The sequence below is a fragment of the Lissotriton helveticus genome, chromosome 1_2 (assembly GCF_964261635.1).
Source record: "Lissotriton helveticus chromosome 1_2, aLisHel1.1, whole genome shotgun sequence".
In the NCBI taxonomy this organism is placed as follows: Eukaryota; Metazoa; Chordata; class Amphibia; order Caudata; family Salamandridae; genus Lissotriton; species Lissotriton helveticus.
Window position 1 is genome coordinate 341240972 of NC_136058.1, and position 9263 is coordinate 341250234.

At 35.6% G+C, this 9263-nt stretch overlaps 1 non-coding gene across 1 annotated transcript; it reads left to right on the plus strand.

Moving 5' to 3' along the window:
• The first annotated feature begins 5227 nt into the window (after window positions 1–5227).
• On the plus strand, window positions 5228–5299 carry TRNAD-GUC (transfer RNA aspartic acid (anticodon GUC)). The gene has a single exon. It is a non-coding gene; the product is annotated as a tRNA-Asp (tRNA).
• The last annotated feature ends 3964 nt before the right edge of the window (window positions 5300–9263 follow it).

Consider the following 9263-nt stretch of genomic DNA (forward strand, 5'->3'; position numbering starts at 1 on the left):
GCGATTCCTTTTATTCACACAATTAAATATAATGATGCACTTTCTAACATTGTAAAATATATCTGTCATTATCCTTGCCTATTCCGATTGAGAAAAAAGGTTGAATTCACGATGGACAAAATGCTTACTGATGTGTTAACTGAAATTCAGAATATGCTCTGAATATTTCAATATGCACAGGCGTACCATCAAAAACACTTTACATCTGCATTCTCTTGGAAAATGAGATGAAGCAGTGGTGAATCCTAGGCTGCTGTTCCACTCGATTGGCACAATTTACAAGTAGAATGACTGCTTTTGGTTAGTAGTGACCCCTGGTGGCTAATAGTTATAAGCTGCAAATGGTAAAGTGAGCTGATTATATATATATATATATGGCGGACTGGTGCTGGGCTAACATTTAATAAAATAACATTTGCACCATTTCTGGGTCTCGCTGCTCCTATTTTCCTGCTCGACAGTAACGGCTGTTACTGAACACTTCGACGTGGGAGCACTACGTACCTTATATATATATATATATATATAAATATATATATTGATAGTTAGAAAGATAGCCAGATAGACAGATCGATAGATAGATATTTATTTCAATGAAATAATTTCTTGATCAAACTGATTGTTTTTGGCTAGGAATTTCTGTATTGTAATATTTAGGAAAAAAGATTACTTGTCCTAACCAAAAGCAGCAAATCTGCCTATTACAATACTGTGAATTGATCGAGGGTATGCCTTAACCCCAAGGAGGTGAGCACTGTTTAACTGATGCCAATAAGTCCTCGTTAGTATAGTGGGCAGTATCCCCGTCTGTCACGCGGGAGACCGGGGTTCAATTCCCCGACGGGGAGGCGATTCCTTTTATTCACACAATTAAATAAAATGATGTACTTTCTAACATTGTAAAATATATCTTTCATTATCCTTGCCTATTCCGATTGAGAAAAAAGGTTGAATTCACCGATGGACAAAATGCTTACTGATGTGTTAACTGAAATTCAGAATATGCTCTGAATATTTCAATATGCACAGGCGTACCATCAAAAACACTTTACATCTGCATTCTCTTGGAAAATGAGATGAAGCAGTGGTGAATCCTAGGCTGCTGCTCCACTCGATTGGCACAATTTACAAGTAGAATGACTGCTTTTGGTTAGTAGTGACCCCTGGTGGCTAATAGTTATAAGCTGCAAATGGTAAAGTGAGCTGATTATATATATATATATATATATATATATATATATATATATATATATATATATATATATAAATATATATATTGATAGTTAGAAAGATAGCCAGATAGACAGATCGATAGATAGATATTTATTTCAATGAAATAATTTCTTGATAAAACTGATTGTTTTTGGCTAGGAATTTCTGTATTGTAATATTTAGGAAAAAAGATTACTTGTCCTAACCAAAAGCAGCAAATCTGCCTATTACAATACTGTGAATTGATCGAGGGTATGCCTTAACCCCAAGGAGGTGAGCACTGTTTAACTGATGCCAATAAGTCCTCGTTAGTATAGTGGTCAGTATCCCCACCTGTCACGCGGGAGACCGGGGTTCATTTCCCCGACCGGGAGGCGATTCCTTTTATTCACACAATTAAATAAAATGATGTACTTTCTAACATTGTAAAATATATCTGTCATTATCCTTGCCTATTCTGATTGAGAAAAAAGGTTGAATTCACTGATGGCCAAAATGCTTACTGATGTGTTAACTGAAATTCAGAATATGCTCTGAATATTTCAATATGCACAGGCGTACCATCAAAAACACTTTACATCTGCATTCTCTTGGAAAATGAGATGAAGCAGTGGTGAATCCTTAGCTGCTGTTCCACTCGATTGGCACAATTTACAAGTAGAATGACTGCTTTTGGTTAGTAGTGACCCCTGGTGGCTAATAGTTATAAGCTGCAAATGGTAAAGTGAGCTGATTATATATATATATATATATATATACATATATATATAAATATATATATTGATAGTTAGAAAGATAGCCAGATAGACAGATCGATAGATAGATATTTATTTCAATGAAATAATTTCTTGATAAAACTGATTGTTTTTGGCTAGGAATTTCTGTATTGTAATATTTAGGAAAAAAGATTACTTGTCCTAACCAAAAGCGGCAAATCTGCCTATTACAATACTGTGAATTGATCGAGGGTATGCCTTAGTTAGTATAGTGGTCAGTTTCCCCGCCTGTCACGCGGGAGACCGGGGTTCAATTCCCTGACGGGGGGGCGATTCCTTTTATTCAAACAATTAAATAAAATGATGTACTTTCTAACATTGTAAAATATATCTGTCATTATCCTTGCGTATTCTGATTGAGAAAAAAGGTTGAATTCACTGATGGCCAAAATGCTTACTGATGTGTTAACTGAAATTCAGAATATGCTCTGAACATTTCAATATGCACAGGCGTACCATCAAAAACACTTTACATCTGCATTCTCTTGGAAAATGAGATGAAGCAGTGGTGAATCCTAGGCTGCTGCTCCACTCGATTGGCACAATTTACAAGTAGAATGACTGCTTTTGGTTAGTAGTGACCCCTGGTGGCTAATAGTTATAAGCTGCAAATGGTAAAGTGAGCTGATTATATATATATATATATATATATATATATATATATATATATATATATATATATATATAAATATATATATTGATAGTTAGAAAGATAGCCAGATAGACAGATCGATAGATAGATATTTATTTCAATGAAATAATTTCTTGATAAAACTGATTGTTTTTGGCTAGGAATTTCTGTATTGTAATATTTAGGAAAAAAGATTACTTGTCCTAACCAAAAGCAGCAAATCTGCCTATTACAATACTGTGAATTGATCGAGGGTATGCCTTAACCCCAAGGAGGTGAGCACTGTTTAACTGATGCCAATAAGTCCTCGTTAGTATAGTGGGCAGTATCCCCGTCTGTCACGCGGGAGACCGGGGTTCAATTCCCCGACGGGGAGGCGATTCCTTTTATTCACACAATTAAATAAAATGATGTACTTTCTAACATTGTAAAATATATCTTTCATTATCCTTGCCTATTCCGATTGAGAAAAAAGGTTGAATTCACCGATGGACAAAATGCTTACTGATGTGTTAACTGAAATTCAGAATATGCTCTGAATATTTCAATATGCACAGGCGTACCATCAAAAACACTTTACATCTGCATTCTCTTGGAAAATGAGATGAAGCAGTGGTGAATCCTAGGCTGCTGCTCCACTCGATTGGCACAATTTACAAGTAGAATGACTGCTTTTGGTTAGTAGTGACCCCTGGTGGCTAATAGTTATAAGCTGCAAATGGTAAAGTGAGCTGATTATATATATATATATATATATATATATATATATATATATATATATAAATATATATATTGATAGTTAGAAAGATAGCCAGATAGACAGATCGATAGATAGATATTTATTTCAATGAAATAATTTCTTGATAAAACTGATTGTTTTTGGCTAGGAATTTCTGTATTGTAATATTTAGGAAAAAAGATTACTTGTCCTAACCAAAAGCAGCAAATCTGCCTATTACAATACTGTGAATTGATCGAGGGTATGCCTTAACCCCAAGGAGGTGAGCACTGTTTAACTGATGCCAATAAGTCCTCGTTAGTATAGTGGTCAGTATCCCCACCTGTCACGCGGGAGACCGGGGTTCATTTCCCCGACCGGGAGGCGATTCCTTTTATTCACACAATTAAATAAAATGATGCACTTTCTAACATTGTAAAATATATCTGTCATTATCCTTGCCTATTCCGATTGAGAAAAAAGGTTGAATTCACGATGGACAAAATGCTTACTGATGTGTTACCTGAAATTCAGAATATGCTCTGAATATTTCAATATGCACAGGCGTACCATCAAAAACACTTTACATCTGCATTCTCTTGGAAAATGAGATGAAGCAGTGGTGAATCCTAGGCTGCTGTTCCACTCGATTGGCACAATTTACAAGTAGAATGACTGCTTTTGGTTAGTAGTGACCCCTGGTGGCTAATAGTTATAAGCTGCAAATGGTAAAGTGAGCTGATTATATATATATATATATATGGCGGACTGGTGCTGGGCTAACATTTAATAAAATAACATTTGCACCATTTCTGGGTCTCGCTGCTCCTATTTTCCTGCTCGACAGTAACGGCTGTTACTGAACACTTCGACGTGGGAGCACTACGTACCTTATATATATATATATATATATAAATATATATATTGATAGTTAGAAAGATAGCCAGATAGACAGATCGATAGATAGATATTTATTTCAATGAAATAATTTCTTGATCAAACTGATTGTTTTTGGCTAGGAATTTCTGTATTGTAATATTTAGGAAAAAAGATTACTTGTCCTAACCAAAAGCAGCAAATCTGCCTATTACAATACTGTGAATTGATCGAGGGTATGCCTTAACCCCAAGAAGGTGAGCACTGTTTAACTGATGCCAATAAGTCCTCGTTAGTATAGTGGGCAGTATCCCCGTCTGTCACGCGGGAGACCGGGGTTCAATTCCCCGACGGGGAGGCGATTCCTTTTATTCACACAATTAAATAAAATGATGTACTTTCTAACATTGTAAAATATATCTTTCATTATCCTTGCCTATTCCGATTGAGAAAAAAGGTTGAATTCACCGATGGACAAAATGCTTACTGATGTGTTAACTGAAATTCAGAATATGCTCTGAATATTTCAATATGCACAGGCGTACCATCAAAAACACTTTACATCTGCATTCTCTTGGAAAATGAGATGAAGCAGTGGTGAATCCTAGGCTGCTGCTCCACTCGATTGGCACAATTTACAAGTAGAATGACTGCTTTTGGTTAGTAGTGACCCCTGGTGGCTAATAGTTATAAGCTGCAAATGGTAAAGTGAGCTGATTATATATATATATATATATATATATATATATATATATATATATATATAAATATATATATTGATAGTTAGAAAGATAGCCAGATAGACAGATCGATAGATAGATATTTATTTCAATGAAATAATTTCTTGATAAAACTGATTGTTTTTGGCTAGGAATTTCTGTATTGTAATATTTAGGAAAAAAGATTACTTGTCCTAACCAAAAGCAGCAAATCTGCCTATTACAATACTGTGAATTGATCGAGGGTATGCCTTAACCCCAAGGAGGTGAGCACTGTTTAACTGATGCCAATAAGTCCTCGTTAGTATAGTGGTCAGTATCCCCGCCTGTCACGCGGGAGACCGGGGTTCAATTCCCCGACGGGGAGGCGATTCCTTTTATTCACACAATTAAATATAATGATGCACTTTCTAACATTGTAAAATATATCTGTCATTATCCTTGCCTATTCCGATTGAGAAAAAAGGTTGAATTCACGATGGACAAAATGCTTACTGATGTGTTAACTGAAATTCAGAATATGCTCTGAATATTTCAATATGCACAGGCGTACCATCAAAAACACTTTACATCTGCATTCTCTTGGAAAATGAGATGAAGCAGTGGTGAATCCTAGGCTGCTGTTCCACTCGATTGGCACAATTTACAAGTAGAATGACTGCTTTTGGTTAGTAGTGACCCCTGGTGGCTAATAGTTATAAGCTGCAAATGGTAAAGTGAGCTGATTATATATATATATATATGGCGGACTGGTGCTGGGCTAACATTTAATAAAATAACATTTGCACCATTTCTGGGTCTCGCTGCTCCTATTTTCCTGCTCGACAGTAACGGCTGTTACTGAACACTTCGACGTGGGAGCACTACGTACCTTATATATATATATATATATATAAATATATATATTGATAGTTAGAAAGATAGCCAGATAGACAGATCGATAGATAGATATTTATTTCAATGAAATAATTTCTTGATCAAACTGATTGTTTTTGGCTAGGAATTTCTGTATTGTAATATTTAGGAAAAAAGATTACTTGTCCTAACCAAAAGCAGCAAATCTGCCTATTACAATACTGTGAATTGATCGAGGGTATGCCTTAACCCCAAGGAGGTGAGCACTGTTTAACTGATGCCAATAAGTCCTCGTTAGTATAGTGGGCAGTATCCCCGTCTGTCACGCGGGAGACCGGGGTTCAATTCCCCGACGGGGAGGCGATTCCTTTTATTCACACAATTAAATAAAATGATGCACTTTCTAACATTGTAAAATATATCTTTCATTATCCTTGCCTATTCCGATTGAGAAAAAAGGTTGAATTCACCGATGGACAAAATGCTTACTGATGTGTTAACTGAAATTCAGAATATGCTCTGAATATTTCAATATGCACAGGCGTACCATCAAAAACACTTTACATCTGCATTCTCTTGGAAAATGAGATGAAGCAGTGGTGAATCCTAGGCTGCTGCTCCACTCGATTGGCACAATTTACAAGTAGAATGACTGCTTTTGGTTAGTAGTGACCCCTGGTGGCTAATAGTTATAAGCTGCAAATGGTAAAGTGAGCTGATTATATATATATATATATATATATATATATATATATATATATATATATATATATATATATATAAATATATATATTGATAGTTAGAAAGATAGCCAGATAGACAGATCGATAGATAGATATTTATTTCAATGAAATAATTTCTTGATAAAACTGATTGTTTTTGGCTAGGAATTTCTGTATTGTAATATTTAGGAAAAAAGATTACTTGTCCTAACCAAAAGCAGCAAATCTGCCTATTACAATACTGTGAATTGATCGAGGGTATGCCTTAACCCCAAGGAGGTGAGCACTGTTTAACTGATGCCAATAAGTCCTCGTTAGTATAGTGGTCAGTATCCCCACCTGTCACGCGGGAGACCGGGGTTCATTTCCCCGACCGGGAGGCGATTCCTTTTATTCACACAATTAAATAAAATGATGTACTTTCTAACATTGTAAAATATATCTGTCATTATCCTTGCCTATTCTGATTGAGAAAAAAGGTTGAATTCACTGATGGCCAAAATGCTTACTGATGTGTTAACTGAAATTCAGAATATGCTCTGAATATTTCAATATGCACAGGCGTACCATCAAAAACACTTTACATCTGCATTCTCTTGGAAAATGAGATGAAGCAGTGGTGAATCCTTAGCTGCTGTTCCACTCGATTGGCACAATTTACAAGTAGAATGACTGCTTTTGGTTAGTAGTGACCCCTGGTGGCTAATAGTTATAAGCTGCAAATGGTAAAGTGAGCTGATTATATATATATATATATATATATACATATATATATAAATATATATATTGATAGTTAGAAAGATAGCCAGATAGACAGATCGATAGATAGATATTTATTTCAATGAAATAATTTCTTGATAAAACTGATTGTTTTTGGCTAGGAATTTCTGTATTGTAATATTTAGGAAAAAAGATTACTTGTCCTAACCAAAAGCGGCAAATCTGCCTATTACAATACTGTGAATTGATCGAGGGTATGCCTTAGTTAGTATAGTGGTCAGTTTCCCCGCCTGTCACGCGGGAGACCGGGGTTCAATTCCCTGACGGGGGGGCGATTCCTTTTATTCACACAATTAAATAAAATGATGTACTTTCTAACATTGTAAAATATATCTGTCATTATCCTTGCGTATTCTGATTGAGAAAAAAGGTTGAATTCACTGATGGCCAAAATGCTTACTGATGTGTTAACTGAAATTCAGAATATGCTCTGAACATTTCAATATGCACAGGCGTACCATCAAAAACACTTTACATCTGCATTCTCTTGGAAAATGAGATGAAGCAGTGGTGAATCCTAGGCTGCTGCTCCACTCGATTGGCACAATTTACAAGTAGAATGACTGCTTTTGGTTAGTAGTGACCCCTGGTGGCTAATAGTTATAAGCTGCAAATGGTAAAGTGAGCTGATTATATATATATATATATATATATATATATATATATATATATATATATATATATAATATATATATTGATAGTTAGAAAGATAGCCAGATAGACAGATCGATAGATAGATATTTATTTCAATGAAATAATTTCTTGATAAAACTGATTGTTTTTGGCTAGGAATTTCTGTATTGTAATATTTAGGAAAAAAGATTACTTGTCCTAACCAAAAGCAGCAAATCTGCCTATTACAATACTGTGAATTGATCGAGGGTATGCCTTAACCCCAAGGAGGTGAGCACTGTTTAACTGATGCCAATAAGTCCTCGTTAGTATAGTGGTCAGTATCCCCGCCTGTCACGCGGGAGACCGTGGTTCAATTCCCCGACGGGGAGGCGATTCCTTTTATTCACACAATTAAATATAATGATGCACTTTCTAACATTGTAAAATATATCTGTCATTATCCTTGCCTATTCCGATTGAGAAAAAAGGTTGAATTCACGATGGACAAAATGCTTACTGATGTGTTAACTGAAATTCAGAATATGCTCTGAATATTTCAATATGCACAGGCGTACCATCAAAAACACTTTACATCTGCATTCTCTTGGAAAATGAGATGAAGCAGTGGTGAATCCTAGGCTGCTGTTCCACTCGATTGGCACAATTTACAAGTAGAATGACTGCTTTTGGTTAGTAGTGACCCCTGGTGGCTAATAGTTATAAGCTGCAAATGGTAAAGTGAGCTGATTATATATATATATATATGGCGGACTGGTGCTGGGCTAACATTTAATAAAATAACATTTGCACCATTTCTGGGTCTCGCTGCTCCTATTTTCCTGCTCGACAGTAACGGCTGTTACTGAACACTTCGACGTGGGAGCACTACGTACCTTATATATATATATATATATATAAATATATATATTGATAGTTAGAAAGATAGCCAGATAGACAGATCGATAGATAGATATTTATTTCAATGAAATAATTTCTTGATCAAACTGATTGTTTTTGGCTAGGAATTTCTGTATTGTAATATTTAGGAAAAAAGATTACTTGTCCTAACCAAAAGCAGCAAATCTGCCTATTACAATACTGTGAATTGATCGAGGGTATGCCTTAACCCCAAGGAGGTGAGCACTGTTTAACTGATGCCAATAAGTCCTCGTTAGTATAGTGGGCAGTATCCCCGTCTGTCACGCGGGAGACCGGGGTTCAATTCCCCGACGGGGAGGCGATTCCTTTTATTCACACAATTAAATAAAATGATGTACTTTCTAACATTGTAAAATATATCTTTCATTATCCTTGCCTATTCCGATTGAGAAAAAAGGTTGAATTCACCGATGGACAAAA